This window comes from Haliotis asinina, chromosome 7 (assembly GCF_037392515.1).
Source record: "Haliotis asinina isolate JCU_RB_2024 chromosome 7, JCU_Hal_asi_v2, whole genome shotgun sequence".
Taxonomy (NCBI): Eukaryota; Metazoa; Mollusca; class Gastropoda; order Lepetellida; family Haliotidae; genus Haliotis; species Haliotis asinina.
Window position 1 is genome coordinate 2,394,459 of NC_090286.1, and position 18,569 is coordinate 2,413,027.

Genomic DNA, 18,569 nt, shown 5'->3' on the forward strand with positions numbered 1-18,569 from the left:
ATGTGTCTTACCCTGTGTACAGTCTGTTCCGCCCCATTCTTCCATACAGCCCTCCACACAATGTCCTGTCACGTGGTCGCAGTTGTCTCCCCTGCAGTTTCTCCGTGAACACGTCTCAGCACAGTTCGGTCCATAGCTGCCAGTGTCACACTCTACACCAAAACAACACGGCGAATGACATAATCACTCGACCCTTTGCATAATCTTCAAGATGGCTCGATGCATGATACGCGATAAATACAACTGCCAGAATCCCAAACAATTAAATTTGTAACATCTGTCAAAAAAAACAGGCATAACAAAAGGCTTACCTATTTTTTACTATGTTGCATGAATTTAATTTGTTTGTGTGGAGCGATTAGAATCAGCACACGTGTGTTTGTATTAACAAACGCACTGCTTTCCAGATGTGTATTTTCTCTGACTAAATCATTTTAGTTTTGTATCTATCTTGATATGTACTTAGAGTTGATGAATATTGCCACAATTTTCGCCTTTTTCATGTCACCCGAACGAATTTTCTCCAGAGTATTCATTATGACATTGCAAAAGTTGATGGGTTACATGTACTTTTAGACAACTTGCCAACATGTCTCAGTTTAAGATATTTAGAAAAGTAATTCGATGAAAACATGATCAGTGACGCTTATTCTAAAACCCAGTATAAAACAGTTTTACGATTCCACAAAATATCTAATAAAGAGATCCCATGGTTATTGCTAATGATTAATGGGTACCCATAACTACATCCATTTATCAAACTATCTAAGCAACATGTACAACTCTCAGTTACTTAGTGATGTCTGATAATGATTCACGTAACCTGTTAATATGTTTTAACCATTGTTATTAATCATAGTTACATACATATACAGTATATGGAATAACGTATTACCAAAAGTTATTATATTCATTATATCTTGAGAGAATTTAGGAGGCACTTTTATGTCCCAATACAAGCAACAGAATAGGTGATTAGCTGGTGTTTTATTAAAATTTCACAGAAACATAACACACTTGAAAATTTACGAGAGAAGTTTAGATACAGAACTATGTATATGTTCTCAACGTGTCTTGGTGTTTTCATGATCCACGTTGAATGCATATATTCTAATATACGCTTATATATAGCACGTGAATTTGCGAAAAATGGCATCTCGGAGATTTTGGTAAAAGTTCGCCCAGAACTGGTATGGAAGGGCTGAGAATCGATGGCCAACCATCTCAGGTGACAGAAAACCAACGAAATTATGCCTAACAGCGCAAGAGAGAGAGAGCCATGGATATGATGCAGATAACAGCCATATACAAGTGTACAAGTGGTGCCATGATCAGGCTGTTCCTTCATTACAGGCAGCACCTATGACTGGTCACGATCAGACAGACCACGTGTGACGACCCTACAGGATGAGCGCCATCTGCGTAACCGGTTCATCGCGGTAACGGAAACGACAGCAATGGCTCTAAGAGATGTCATCATGTATTGACGCTATAGGTAGTTACTAAGGATGTGTATGCGTGACCAGAGACTTGTAATCATTTTATGATTGACTCTCGATTTATCTGTAAACTACCCCTCTGTCCACTACATAACACGTGTGCTTCAGCTGTGATGAGTTTCTCATAGCCCTATTGGCGCATTGTCACAAATCCTGGCTTCATTGCATATACTATAAGTTAAAAACATTCAATTTGTATGTTTTGCTTTGATTTCATCGATCTTTCACAAGGGTGGTCACTTTCTTTTGTCCGCTAGTTTATGTTGTTTTATTATTGTGTGTTCTACATTCGAATCTGCGGCATTCGAGCCTGACTGACATGCACCAAACTTGTCACTGCCATATGGTTCCAGAGAGAAGCTGGTCCTGGCAATTTCTTCAGAGCAGTTGCTGCTGGACTCGCAAACTGAATGGCTAATTTAGTGGTCAGCAAGTCATAGGTTAAGACATTATGTACATCCTATTAACATGGAACCTATTTCACTATGCACTTTATAAAATCCATCATTCCCATTTCATTAGCCAGGCGTTGAAATGAATACATAACTACAACATAATAGGCTTTATCAACGAAGTACCTGTGTCACACGTTTTATTCTGCCAACCAGGTTGACACACTCCACTTGGACAGACGCCAGTGACGTGGTCACACGTCTCCCCGTCACAGTGGCAGGAGTTGCTGCAGTTAGCACCGAAAGTACCGGGATCACAGGCTGAAACAGGAAACTGGCATTATATGTGTACATAACATAAAATCACCCCCAAACATTTCATCATATCAAGGGATTCAAACGAACTTCATGTGTTGCTGTATTAATGAATTGCGTGCGCTCCCCTGCCCTGTAACTTGCACTACTTGTCAAGAACCACTTCATTTCAAGACCATGGGGACTAACAGTACCGTTTTTACCTACATGGACAAAAGTTGGATTTACACCAGCCCCTCAGCTGGTTGTAGGAAATATTATCCAAAATTAAAACAGCAAGTATACCACGTTTAAAAAGCATGTTAAGCTTAAGTTGACTTGAAAGCTTTAGGACTTACACACCCTCCCAGGGCGACAATAATTTCACAATACTTCAACCCCCTTTGAGGGTACAGCCACTAACAATCTCAGTTAGTAATCTACACTACAAATAGTAATATAATATTTTTATTTATCTACTTACGGACCATTTAACCATTCGTATTCTTTTAAAAAAACAATAATTATATGAAAACTTGTATTATTGAAAAAATCCTTCAGGATTTGAAATATGTATCCCTTGTGATGGAATATTCAACACAGTCAAGCAAGACATGCTTCTTTCATCACAAGGGATACAAAACGGAGGATCTTCACCTTTAAGCACATGTTCATGTGTATATCGTGTGTGGCCACTGCGACATCGCCGCATAACGACCTCGTCAAATCTGGACTGACAACCCATGTAGGTAGAACTCATATAGGGGTTAATTGCAAGGACTCTACTTGAGTGTATCACTTCTTCTGCATCAGATCAAGGGTATGAAAACTAATTGTAGCTCTATATATTCTGTATGCAATAAGAAGTGGTGTCACAGATTTGTTGAGCGCTGCCTTGGCAGCAAGATCAGCCATTGTGTTACCAGAAATGCCTTTGTGGCTTGGTAACCAGCAAACGACGATGTATTGGCCAGTAGCAAGATCATTATACAAAAAGTGGATGTTTACATGATAAGTTTTTAATAGGCTGAAGACAAGAAAGAGAGTCAGACTAGATTATATATTGTTTATGTTTAGGATGTCTTTGAATATATTTAAGAACCGCCAGCAATCTGCCGTTGCGTTTGCTTCTGCTGTGAAAATAGGGCGCGGTGGGCTATCTGGCTAAACCACCAGGCTAGTGATCCAGCGAGGTTGAGGTGTCGAGATCGAGCCCACCCGTGACCGGGTGTAAATACCTTGAAGTCAGCTTTGTGTGCAGACTCTTTCCGTGTTATTACAACCCCTAGAGTGCAGTAACCAACCATGTGCACTTAAAAGAACACACGAATGCGTCGGTATATGGCCAGATGGGGTACAGCAACGTGCAGTAAACTTGGACAAAGTACTGTGACTATGTGTCCCACTTCACCCTGCAGGGTACCTTGTTAGGATGAGACAACCACAATGAACTCGGTGCGCCTAGTGGCAGCAAGAGATGTATACTCCCCAGGGAGTTGAGATTGATAATAAGATGTGACGCTGAAACGGACATCCAATGATCTAGGGAAACAAATACCAGCGCCTTGGGCAAGCAGTAGTTGCATGGATATGCGCGCTATGTAAATATTCTATACTAACATTTTTTAAAAAATAACAATCATAAAATCTCGTTTGAAGAAAATTTGGAGCTCAGAGCTAAATGCTCGAAACAAGATCAAAGCTACCAATATCTTTGCTGTGCCAGTCCTCTCCTATTCTTTTGGAGTAGTTGATTGGACAAAACAAGACATCCAGGGTCTTGACCGCCTGACCAGAAGGATCATGTCAGATAACAGAGCACACCACCCTCGTTCCTCTCTTAATCGTTTATACATGCCAATCAATTCGGGAGGCCGGAGTTTGATTAATGTGGAAGCTCTTCATGATAGAATTTTATTGTGTACTTTTGCACATATTTATTTATCGGATGATCCTCTGATGATGCATGTCAAGACTCATGATGAAAGCAAGGAATTCCATAGCTATTTTAAGCGTGCCAAGGTTGGTGGCAACCTGAAATTTGAGGTTGATTTTGTTGATGGCATTGTACTGCTGGACGGTACAGCGATGGGAGTAAACCAGGTGAAGTCCTTTACCATGTCTGCCCAGAGTCGGCCCTTTGTGGAGATGCTTTCTGAGAAGCCATTGCGTCGTGTGTACATGCAGTGTGTGGAACAGAACAGCAATCCAAACGACTAGTTCACGTGGATGAAGTCGGCTGGTCTCAAATGTGAGACTGGGGGCTTACTTTTTGCTGCTCAGGACCAGTCACTTCCCACTCGAAATCGCCAGAATGTGATTCTTATTTACCAAAATGTGAATATGAAATGTCGACTATGCAGTGAATTCACAGAGACTGTCCAACACCTTGTCAGTGGATGTCCTTCCTTGGTACAAACAGCATATCTTAAAAGACATGATGGCATTACTCGCTGCTTTTACTATCGTCTCCGACATGCCTGTGGCACTGACCCCGAGGTCCATCCATGGTACGACCCTGAACATGTCCAGGGCGACCTGGAAAATGATGTTTTTAAACTTCTCTGGAATAGGCCAATATACAGCCTGAGACGAATTCCAGCCAACAAACCTGATCTTGTCCTTTTTGATAAAACTAATGAAATTATTTATATCATAGAATTTTTCTGTCCCCTTTTGACAGCAATATGATTGGCAAGATTCAGGAAAAGCATGCTAAATATGCGGACCTCGCCTTTGAAATGTCTCACCTGCATCCCAGGTACACTGTCGTCAGACTCCCCATTGTTCTCAGTGCCCTTGGTTTGGTACCTCCTGATCTCTTAGAGCAGATCAGTAGAGTGCCCGGGTTCTCCACCGGGAGCACAGCCCTTCTGACAATCTTGGTAATGCAGAAGGCTGCAGTGTTGGGGAGCCTTCATATTCTCCGGAAGGTTCTTGGTGGGTTCGACTAGGCAGTGTTTCCCGGGAGAAGTCCCATTCGCTGTCTGGGCTGCGTGTAGAGGGGACGAGGGCCCTGAGCTGATGATGAGCTTTACCAGCCTGACTGTGCCAGGATCACCCAAACCCTCTCTGTTGCATTTCAATTCTATTTTGTAAAACATAATAATAGAGCTGTAATCGGGAAGATATTGTTCTGGATCCAATGGCAGTATCACAAGCTACTGGGTCACTCTCCCGGGATCCATCTGTAAATAAGGATTTGTAATTGCTATATTAACTTTTTAATTGATCTTATTCTTGTTGATATTGTAATTCATTCGTTTCTGATTTTTTAACGTAGTTAGTGCTAGGTCAACGTGTGGCCTAACCAATTGCCAAGGAGGAGAAGAAAGAAGACGGGAAGGAGCTATATTTTCCAGCTAAATGCCAACAGCAGAAATAAATGGTTTAATTCTGAGCCGAAGAGGCGGAATAAGAGAAGATTTCTTATAAATCCTCATATTAAGGATTAAAGATACAATAAAGAGCAGGATTAGACTCGTTAGAATATAGTTTAGTAATATACTGTAATTATAAGTTTATACGGCGTTGGGCATGAGATGGTTCATCTGCCTCGACGTAGAGACTGTCAACAGGAGATGTTCTGAATGACCAAAGACAAAGTTTCAGACCTTGGTAGTGGACAGAATCTAATAGTTTTAGGTAACTTTTGCAGGCTCCACCATATACGATGGAACCATAATCGAGCTTCGATCGGACAAGTGTTCCATGTAGGTGTAGGAGGGTAGTTTAGTCCCCTCCCCATGAGTTAGAAACAACTTTAAGTAAATTGAGAGCCTTCAGGCATTTTGCTTTTAGGGATTTCAAATGTGGAAGAAAGGTTAAATTGGAGTCAGAAATCAGACCTAAGATATTTGCATCCTTGACAACTTTGATCGCTGTTACATTTAAAAGAAATTCTTGGTCTTTATGTGGTTTATATTTACGACAGAAATGTCTGTAATTAGTTTTGTGATTTAGAAAACGTAAAGCCGTTTTTAAGACACCGTTTATTTATTTTGCTTAAACACAACTGTAGTTGCCGTTCAATAGTATGCATATTCTTACCGCGACAAGACATGTTAAAATAATCCACAAAAAAGCGAACGCATTTTTCCCTTCTTGAAATGTGAATCTGGTGCTGAATTGTTCTGTGCGAATGTTTGTTGATTTGGGGTTACAGAGGACGATACAGGAATCTGTTTAGCTTTAGAAGGTTCAGAAGTGTGTTTGTGTGCAGGAATCGGACATGCAGGAGGTTTCGGGATTAATGGAATTTATTCATGTCAAATCTGTTATCAAAGCAGGTCTTCTAGTGTCAGGAGCATATGAACCATTAGGATCACAGGAAGATACCAGTTTCCTAGCCTCATTGTAACTAATGTTCTGAATAGATCTGATTTTATTAATCTGCATCTCTCTTTTCCATATGGGACAGTCGTTAGACGAGGACGAATGATGACCAGGACAGTTGACACATTTGTTAAAGTCTTCAGTAACATGTGTTTTCTGACCACAGTGAACACAAGTAATAGTATTTTGCATGAATTTACCCGATGGCCAAACTTTTGGAACTTTTGGAATTGGATAGTCTAAACATCTCCTGCTTTACCATACATTCCTTTTGAAACCGCAAATGGAACATTCCTTTTGAAACCGCAAATGGAATTAATTTGATAGGCTGCTTGTCCGGAGATTCTAGAACCAGAAATCTCCACCAGTACTCGACTTGTGTAAGAGGTATACAGTCTTCATTAGCCCCATTATCAGTGTCAAGTTGACGCTTTTTTCAAGGGGGCTTATAAGAGCCATGTTGAAGTATTACAGATTCATCACCCCAGCTCCCCACTCACCACGGAGTATCATAAAGACAATACTATGTACAAGTGGATCTCGAACTGGTAGCCCCAAGGATACTGGGATGATATACTCCAGCAGAAGGATTAAACAGATAATCAGTCTACCAGATTGGCCCACGAGCTATCGTCGTCTGGGCATAAGACTCTAGGCAAAGTTCATAAAACATTATTTCTAAATATGAAAAGTTTTAAATGAACAAGAGGGCCAAGATCAAAATTGAAACAATTCCAAAAAAATGTGTGTAATTATATCTATAATCTACACAAAGGGCTTGGCATGACCAGCCGATTGGTTGAACCGTGCCCATTCCACCGCCCGTCTAGGTGCAGTCATTGCCAAGGAAGATGGTTCAAGGCCCTCAACCATCAGGATCCCTTCCTCCACCGACACATGGACGCAACTCACGGCAAACGTGTAGGTGGAACAAATATGCCCCCGGATCCAGAACAGGGGTGTTGGCGAGCTCTAAGCACCCGCCAGGAAGAGGTGGCTCGCCACGGGTGACAACACTGTTATCTTTTTTTTTCTAAATGTATAATGATGACTTAAATCGGATGGTTGGAACATTGTTATCAAACTATTACTTTGATTAGCATTTGTACGGACAGTGAAAACAATCGCAATATGTTGCAACCAAAATTTCTATATGCGGAGCATATCAGTACAAAGGAAATTTCATTTTCAATGACACAAGTTACAGTATAGACAGTTTCATAATTTACATTACAGAGCGTAGTGTTTTATCGATCAGCGATATCCAGTCTCCTCCCAATGTTATGCATAATTTCAATTTAGCCAAAACTAAGGTTATCAAATTTCTTTGGACGGCGTACTAAACATATGTCAGCGAACTCTTACATATTTATTAAACTTCTAGGTTTAAGTGCAAGTGAAGATCCGGAGTAGAATAAGCCTTCAGCTAACCCATGATAGCCATTGAAGGCGACTATGCATGTCGTAACGGGATCTGGTGGTTAGGCTCGCTGACGTGGTTGACACATAGCATCAGTTCCCAATTGCTCAAGTTGTTGATCACTGGATCGTCTGGCCCAGTCTTGATTATTTACAGATCGTCGTCATATAGCTGGAATATTGCTGAGTGCGGTGTAAAACTAAACTCACTCACTCACTCACTCAAGCTTGGAGCGACAGTATAACGTGATCCTGTATAACATTCTTTAATCCAAGTTGCAAATACATTTAAGAAGTTTTTACTTACATTGGAGGACTGCAACATCAAACTACCCCTTGGATTAGCATACGTGTGGACGGCGAACATGGGAAATATATGGAATAAATAAATACATATACACTGACCCAAAAAAGAAACGCATAGCTGAAATCTCATTTTTAAAGTAGATTTTTTCGGAAAATATGGAATGGAATGACAATTAATGTAAATATTAAGTGTTTTTATAGTCAATACAACCAAAACAGACAAACAAACACAACCTCTGGTGATTATTCGCCACACCACAGCACCTTGAAAACGCTTTGTGGGAAAATCTGAAAGCATTATGCACATGCAAATGCAGGATCTCAATCTTGATTATGATGGCTATAAAAGGGGACAGGTCCTGTTGCGATTCATTCTTCGAATTTCTTTCTATGCGACGCGAAAAATGCCAAGGTTAAATGAAGAAAACAGAAATAGAGCCATTGGACGTCTGGAAGCTGGGGAAAGTCAGTCATCAGTTGCCAGACGTCTGAATGTGAGGCAGAGCACGATTTCCCGTCTCTGGCAACGATACACGCAACACAACTCGACCAGAGACCGTCCAAGGAGTGGGAGACCAAGGGTGACAACTCCAGCACAAGACCGCTACATCCGGGTGCTTCATCTGCGGAATCGGGCCGTCACTGCTACGTATACCGCTGATCACGTTCCTGGGCTGCGTAGAGTCTCTCCACAAACCATCAGGAATCGCCTTAGAGAGCATGGAATTCGACCTATGCGACCTCATGCAGGACCTGTTCTGCATCCCCATCACCGTCGTGCACGTCTTCAGTGGTGCAGGAACGTTCGGGCATGGAACCTCTTGAATTGGAGGAGGATCTGGTTCAGCGATGAGTCACGTTTTCTGCTGTACAGACATGATGGAAGGATGCGTGTTTACAGACGTCGAAATGAGAGATATGCTCGACAGTGCGTTCGTGAGGTCCACAGACACGGTGGTGGAGGTGTAATGATGTGGGGAAACATATCTATGAACGGCAGGACACAGATGGTGCATGTGCAAGGGAATCTCAATGCTGTACGCTACCGGGATGAAATTCTGAACCGTCATGTTGTTCCTACAATTGACGCTAGAAGGGAAATTTTCCAGCACGACAATGCAAGACCGCACACAGCACGCATTACCACGGATTTCCTTGCCAACAACAACATTACAGTTCTTCCATGGCCCTCAAAATCGCCGGATTTGAACCCAATTGAACATTTATGGGACCAATTGGGTAAACGGTTACGACGTCGACAGCCGCAGCCACAGACACGTCTACAGTTGGTGAATGCGTTGCGAGATGAGTGGAGACGAATCCCACAAAGGCGGATACGACGTCTTATACAGTCAATGCCCAGGCGATGCAGAGCAGTGATTGATGCCCGTGGTGGTCACACCAGATACTGACTTTCTCACTATGCCATGGAAAATAGAGACGCTTAATACCACTGTGAATGATTGTATATGTCTTGACACACATTTGTTAATACCCGTGTGAATTATCATTGCTCAAGTTCCATTACTTTTTGTGCAATTTAAGTTAATAAATCATCTCTCACAACATTGGATTTTCACCTATGCGTTTCTTTTTTGGGCCAGTGTACAACCATATACGACAATAGGTAGAAGCTCAAGGTCTAACACCCATGGAGAAATATTGGGCAGTTTATGCCAGACTGCTTCGTAGGATCTAGGGCTGTATAAACACGCAGTAAAACCTCCCCTTCGATGTCGACAGATATGTAAAATGTGATTGTAATAGAAACATATTATAATTATTAACTTCAAATAACCTTTCCGCTAACATGCCTCACACTCGTCGTACAGGTCAACAGGCTGTTTTAAGCTGTTATTAGTAAAACCTTATCCAAATATTCACCAGGCTGATGTGCCTATTGCCGTAAACGCAGGCAGCATCTCGGCTTTTCATAAATAGCTGGACCGAAGCTACTTATATATAAATTCATCAACCTCTTACCTGTATAACATGTTTGTGTTTGCCAACCTGGTAGACACATTCCACTTGGACAGACGCCCGTCACGTAGTTGCACACATCACCGTCGCAGTGGCAGTAGTTGTCACAGTCAACACCGAAAGTACCAGGGCTACACACTTAGATGGAAATACAACATGCTATAAACGTCATCGACATTGTTGAAAACAGTTCAAATAAAGGAAGATAGTTCATTCATTATGCTTTCAGAAATACAAATATTTGCCTTAATGAACATCTTCAGTAAACGTTACGTCGATGCCGTTACCATGACGATTACATTGTTCAGAAATCTGTGATGCATGATGCTGTGTCACGTTGAATCATCATTCAAACTAATGGATTACTCCGACTTGTTCTCCAGCATTCTGATAACTGCTGATGGAGTTTCCGTTTCATGTAACTTTGGTCAAGAATTATAATGCAAATATATATTGTTATGCAATAGTTACGTAGTTAAGAAAACGTCTTCAAATGACTGAAGTTTCCAATAATATATCTTGCTTATTACCGTGAACCTCCACTTCACAGAAATCCATGATAGGTACGTCCACGTTGTCGTTGTTGACAATGGTGGTGTACAGGACCAGGTAGCGCCCTTCACCAGAACACGTGACGTTCAAAACATCAGGAATGTCTGTCCCATTGATGTTCCCTGTCACGTTGTAGCAGTTCAATCCATCAGTTGGGGAGGTGGCATTATTAGCTATGTACATCTGGATACCGTTCCGACGAACTTTATCTGTTACGTGTAGAAATTATAACCAGGATGTATTCAACCTAATATTTATGATCACTCCATGTATCAAATACCCGGGGCCTATACCTGATCAAACTCCACCTTTCATCAGAGTGAGTCACATCGGCAACATATCCGCCATATCAATACAACTGGTCACAAAATCATAACAAATGAAGATTAGTTGTCAATGCTGTCGATAATTAGAATATCACATATGCAGACCCCTAACTAATGTATAACTTTTAAATTTGTCTCTAATGACATACTATCATCGGTAGAATCGGTCTCGGTGGATTTCAACAAAGCGTTAAATGTCTACCACCTGTAGCAACTCAGGCTTGTGTCCCATCCAAAACTGTCAGGTCGTGATGAAAGTACAATACATTTCAACACAAAGACACAGTCTTTGCTTACATTCATCAAGTATATGTCGATATAATATTATATGCCCATAGAGTTAGAATTCAGGTAGGGAAATACGACGACCAAATTGGTGCAAGTTCTAATGCTCAATATATTACAACAGTAATACAACAGATAAGCTGAATTACTTTACTCACAGTCAGTTCTGAAGAAGATGATGACGTCATGTACCAGTGTGTGCTGTTCCAGACCCACCCTCCACCAAGCAGATGTTATGTTGCGATCACCATAAGCAGAGTGGAAACAGCTACCACCAGTAAAGTTTCCTCTCTTGTCTCCATCCACGGCTCTTGACGATGCCTTAAAGACACGACTGGCTGATGTAGTCCTGTTGAGGGCTATATTTTCTGTGATATATGAAAAGAGCAGTTTTATGCAGCGCACACAACATAGGAAGGAACTTGCTAATATGTCTACATCTCCTGACAAATGTGCACTCAATGCAATGCTCACCTTTCTGACAAGTTGGCCCGGACCATCCCCTAGAACAATTTGCAGGCTGACAGCCGGAAGCTCCGTTACAGTAGACCTGTGGACAGTGGCACTGGTAGCTGCAATTGTAGCCATATTCCCCTAGTGGGCACGTGCCTGTAACCGATTATGTATGTGAAAGATCTGCACCAACAACAGACAATGACACTGGTAGCTGCAACTGTAGCCGTATTCACCTGGTGGGCACCTGCATGTAACAAAGTATGTGTGTGAATGATCTGAATCGACAACACAGAGTGGCACCGGTAGCTGTACCTGTAGCCGTATGTACCTGCTGGGCAACTGCCTGTAACAGATTATACATGTGAACGATCTGCATCAACCACAGACAGTGACACTGGTAATCAATCAATGTCTTCTAACCCACGAAATGAATAAGATGTGCGTTTATGGGAGTCCGTGCATGTCAACTCGGAAACAGTTTGTTTCGATTTTGGCTCAGTTTCGTTGATGTTGTGAACAACAGGTGTTGGTGCATTTTTGTTTGCTTTTATTGATGATAGCTTGAAACATTCAGTAAGATAAATGCGTCATCACATTCGTGGAGGTTGAAATTTCGGAATGCCCAAGCCTAAATACAGCAGTTCAGCTGTGCTGGCAATATGTCTATGCAGAAGAAACTGTTTAAAGGGATGTGGATAACATGGTCCTCATTGCCATTCAGTCAACACGGAACATGTGAAATGTTTAATCAAAGACGTGTGCAGACTACGATGATAAAGTGACAATACACATGCAGTTATTTTCCTCCTAAATGTATTTAACTTTCACCGAGCTATCAGTTCATACATTGAGATCAATTCCACTAAAGCTGTTTCAAATAATCCAACTTTTTTCATCTGTACGTTGCACTTATCACCATGAAATACTTGCCTACACTACGCATGCGAAAATGCAAGTGACACTGCAAGTAAAACATATAAAATAATTCTTCTTGGTATTGTAGAACGTTCCGCTAACTGAAATGTGACCTGTGACTGGAAAGTGAACAGAGCACAAAAACACCTACGACAGCCAAACATCAGCCTGTAAATACTATCTCATCAGCTGTTGATGTTCTGAATTATGTTAAAATACCATTTACCATTTACGTTTGTGTTGTAACGATTTGTCACAGTTTATTACATTTTACGGCGTTATTACAATTTACATTATAACACCATACCATCTCAGAAACCAGGACTGAGTTGGCCTGGGACATCGTGTGATTCGAAGAGTAACAAGTCATTATGATACACTCTCAAAACGCATAGTAGAAACATCAAGTCCACATAACGTGTTCATCGTGAAATTCTGGTGGTTGTTACCGTGTAAAGTGTGCGTGTGTATGTCAGTTGGAGTAAACGCGAACTCGGATACAATCTGCCTTCACAAAACAGCATTGAGGACTCCTATTTACATACGACTGATATTGATTGACATAAATAGTATATATTATGACAGTATGAGGAAATGATCAACATGAAGAATTGATTTTAGGTGACATTGCAGCATTGCAGTGTCCAGTGGAACACAAATGTATACATAGCGACTGAGTTAACGTTTAAGGTCACAGTATAGAAATTTTAGCCATGTCCACACTATAATTACTTGTAAAGTCATGATGAATATAGTTAAAAACCTGTCAATGAAGGACAGTAAGATCACAGGAACAAGAAACAAAACTAGCATCAACTTTATGTCAGTTAGGACAATACACCATGAAAACGAACAGAGAATCACCACCAACTTAAGGTAGATCTCCAGGGTAGTCACATTTCAGGTATTTTAGCCACATCGTGACTAAAACTACTTATAAATTCATGACAAATAAAGTTAAAATATAATGAAATGCAGACGAAGGAAAGTTAAAGCAACAAGAACATCACAGAAAGAAGAATTATAACTAGCATCTGTCGCTAAAATTGGATTTCACTCTAAAAACGGACTGACTATCACCATCATTTGAAAGTAGATCGCCATACTAGGAACTATGAGGACCTTTGCAGTCTGCATGGATCATAGCTAGATTTACACCATCCTTCAACCGCTGTCGAGCTTTCGCCAATACTTAAAACGACTACTATACTACGATTATAGAAGCATTAATATTGTTAAAGAGGTATTTCATGCATGTGCATACTCGTTTTGACAGAAAAAAGTGTAAAAGACTGATGTAACTGTTACATAAATGATATAATTATAAAACAGCAATGCCTGCATAATAACTGACAGTTCAAATAATATTCGGCGTTTTGGACTGTTTGACACGACTGCTTATTAAAAAGTTAAGATTAGGCATGTTTGGCATTTGGTCGTCTTTTATTGTGTTTCTTTCATTGCCCGTGCCTCAGACTCACGTACCGCTAATGCAATCAATATAATTTGAAAATCAGTGCTCCAGTTAAATGTCCATTGTGACTTACATCAGGGGACTGCAACATCAAACTATCCCTAGGATTAGCTTATGCATGCACTGTGAACATGGGAAATATATGGGACACATATATACATGGGCGGGGCATATCAGTTCAAAATTAATTCACTTCCAATTATACATCATTTACATAACGGTGTCAGATCAGTACCAAATCTCCACCGAATAGCATGCATTATTTCAAAATTACTAATCCTGAATCCTTATAAGGTTGTTTACAGCATGCTTTCTATGAACGGTTCAAATGTCATCAAACTCAAACATTATACATAATCGAAACCTCTTTAGACCACGTTCGCGTTTAATAAGCTTTTAACACCTACAGATTCGTAAACACTACTACGACCGAAAGAAAATGATAATTGCTTTTCAACCAAATACATCATAACACTGCTTGGGATACCTGTCTTGAGAGGTACCAATTAGCCTCAATCAGTTTTCCGTTCATCTAGTGAAAGTATCAACGCAAATGATTGTACACGCTGAACCAACTCAAATCAAATTTACATATCGTTCGAGAAACAAACAGTCCGTTGCATTTTAAATAGCGTCACCATATACGACAATAGGTAGAATCTCAGGTCTAACATCCGTGGGGAAATATTTGGTAGTTTCTGCCAGTTTGTCTCGTAGGATGCAGGGCTGAGCAAACACGCAGTAAAACCTCCACCTCGACATCGACAGATATTTCGGAACTGGTGATTGTCATTTAACATATTATTAATTTCAAACAGCCTTTCCTGAGGCATGTCTGACATCCCTTGCACACATCTGTTTTAAGTTGCTATTAATAAAACCTTGCCATAACTATTCACGTCTGATGTGTCTATTGCCGCTTTTCAGGAATATAGTTGGACTGAAGCCTTTTGCATATACTTCATCGACCTCTTACCTGTATCACATGTTTGTGTTTTCCAACCTGGTAGACACATTCCACTTGGACAGACGCCCGTCACGTAGTTGCACACATCACCGTTGCAGTGGCAGTAGTTGTCACAGTCAACACCGAAAGTACCAGGACCACACACTTAGATGGCAAGACAACATGCTATAAACGTCATCGACATTGTTGAAAACAGTTCAAATAAAGGAAGATAGTTCATTCATTATGCTTTCAGAAATACAAATATTTGCCTTAAAGAACATCTTCAGTAAACGTTACGTCGATGCCGTTACCATGACGATTACATTGTTCAGAAATCTGTGATGCATGATGCTGTGTCACGTTGAATCATCATTCAAACTGATGGATTACTCCGACTTGTTCTCCAGCATTCTGATAACTGCTGATGGAGTTTCCGTTTCATGTAACTTTGGTCAAGAATTATTATGCAAATATATATTGTTATGCAATAGTTACGTAGTTAAGAAAACGTCTTCAAATGACTGAAGTTTCCAATAATATATCTTGCTTATTACCGTGAACCTCCACTTCACAGAAATCCATGATAGGTACGTCCACAGTGTCGTTGTTGACAGTGTTGGTGTACAGGACCAGGTAGCGCCCTTTACCAGAACACGTGACGTTCAAAACATCAGGAATGTCTGTCCCATTGATGTTCCCTGTCACGTTGTAGCAGTTGTCTCCATCAGTTGGGGAGGAGGCAGTGTCAGCTATGTACATCTGAATACCATTCCGACGAACTGTATCTGTTACGTGTAGAAATTATAACCAGGATGTATTCAACCTAATATTTATGATCACTCCAAGTATCAAATATACAGTGCCTATACCTGATCAAACTCCACCTATCATCAGAGTGAGTCACATCGGAAACATATCCGCCATATCATTACAACTGGTCACATAATCATAACAAATGAAGATTAGTTGTCAATGCTGTCGATAATTAGACTATCACAAATGCAAATTTCTGACATCGGTAGAATCGGTCTCGGTGGATTTCAACAAAGCGTTAAACGTCTACCACCTGTATCACTTCAGGCTTGTGTCCCATCCAAAACTGTCAGGTTGTGATGAAAGTACAATACATTTCAACACAAAGACACAGTCTTTCCTTACATTCATCAAGTATATGTCGGTAGACATACTCTGAAATTCTATAGCTAGAATTCAGGTAGAAAGATAAGATGACCTAACAGGTGCAATTTCTAATGCCCAACATGTTACCGTTGTACTGTGACGGATAAGCTGAATTACGTTACTCACAGTCAGTTCTGAAGTAGATGGTGACGTCATGTACCAATGTTTGCTGTTCCAGATCCACCCTCCACCAAGCAGATGTTATGTTGCGATCACCATAAGCAGAATGGAAACAGCTTCTACCATAAAGATTTCCTCTCTTGTCTCCATCCACGGCTCTTGATGATGTCATATCATTGTTGACCCCACTGGCTGATGTAGTCCTATTAAGGGCTTTATTTTCTGTGACACATGAAAAGAGCAATTTGTATGCAGCATCCACAGCGTAGCATGCCGAGATTTTGGGTGTGTGAAGAGACAATATTGACAATAATTCTTACGTGGATAATGTGTCGGAACGATGAACTGGCTAAAATGTCTCCTGGTCCTGTCAAATGTGCACTCAATGCAATGCTTACCTTTCTGACAAGTGGGTCCGGACCATCCTCTGGAACAATTTACAGACTGACAACCGGAAATAGCGTTACATTTGACCTTTGGGCAGTGGCACTGGTAGCTGCACCTATAGCCGTATCTACCTGCTGGGCAGCTTCCTGTAATAGATTATACATGTGAAAGATCTGCATCAACAACAGACAGCAATAGTCTATTCAGGAGTATCAGTCATTCAATCAACAAGGATAATGTGAAATGATAAAAGAGGTGTATAGACTATGATGGTAAGGTGACTGAAGGAGGGAAAGCTACACATGCAGTCATTTTCCTTTTGCGTCTATTCAGCTTGCACCAGGCCATCCGTCCATACATTGGGGCAATTCCACCAGGAAGTTGTTTCAAATAATCCAACTTTTTCACCCTCACAGTGCACTTATCATCATGCAATATCTTCCCAAACTACGCTTACACAACACGTCACGCTGTAAATAAATAATATACAGCCACTTACAACTCAGGCTGCTAATTTTATCTACCGATCATAAAATATCATTTATCTTTGTTCAGCCGGGTCTCAAGGGTATACTTATGGGAACACTAATATCGTTATTGTTGCAAGAGGCATTTAAAACATGTAAATACTGATGTTGCCAGATAAAAGGTGGGAAAGACTGACGTAACTGTTACATAAACTATAGAATTGTCAAACAACAATGCCAACATATCAACTGGCATTCAGAAAATGTTAGGCGTTTTGGACTGTTTGATACATCATGTTCAACATTACATGTTTAACTTTCAAGAACCATTCCCTGTAGAGTTGTGAGCACCTACCTGCTACACTGCCCAGCACACAGACACACACCAACAACAGGACCTCGAGTCTGTAGCCCGCCATGTCGACGACTGAACAGTTACACAGTACCGGAAGTTGACAGTTTATACGGGATATTTACTGCTTCATTGAAATTCTGAGAGAGAATGAGATAACATTATCTACTGAACAATATTTGGATCATTCACAAACCGTTCTAAAGACCAGGACAATACATGAGCTACTTTCCCAGTCGATGTGAATATGCTAGTATTTATGGTTAACCTGCTATTGTTTTATCTTCTGGAGATGTCCAGGGAACATTATGAAAGAGGTTTTTGCAGTCAGTTTCTGGCGTTCTCCTGTCAGCATTACTACTTGATCTATTTTAATTCGTCAAAAATGAAGCACAGTCTTTACATCTAAATAAGTATACTTTGCGCTTCGGCGTTTTAGCTGAAGGAGTGTCTGCCTCAGACCAGAACACCGGTTCTTCAATCCCAGATTTGTCATTTGAATAGAAACAAAAATAGTGGATCTTGTTTCAAAGTCAGGCGCTTAGAATAAAGATAAAACATACAGGTACACACATTGTATATTTAACATACATCCCACAAACGTGTAGAAGAGAATATATTTTAATCAACTAACATGTGGCTTCACGTTCAATGATATGGCCTGATCCAGTACATGACTGTTTGAGAGTAGTCTAGTGGCAGTGTTGGACTTAAAGACCTGGTCCTGTCTTAGGACAGTGTAAACACAGAGGATAGTTTCCCATCTTACAGCTCCCCAGAGCTTCACATTTCTTCATTGTGAACTATCATGTGTGTATCCTGACAGAGGACTGACCAGGTTCCGGTTACACTGTATGGCATGGCGGATTATGTGTGACCATA

At 40.7% G+C, this 18,569-nt stretch overlaps 1 pseudogene; it reads right to left on the reverse strand.

Moving 5' to 3' along the window:
• Positions 1-17,754, reverse strand: part of LOC137291186 (receptor-type tyrosine-protein phosphatase T-like) — a 30,106-nt pseudogene extending 12,352 nt beyond the window's left edge.
• Positions 17,755-18,569: the final 815 nt, after the last annotated feature.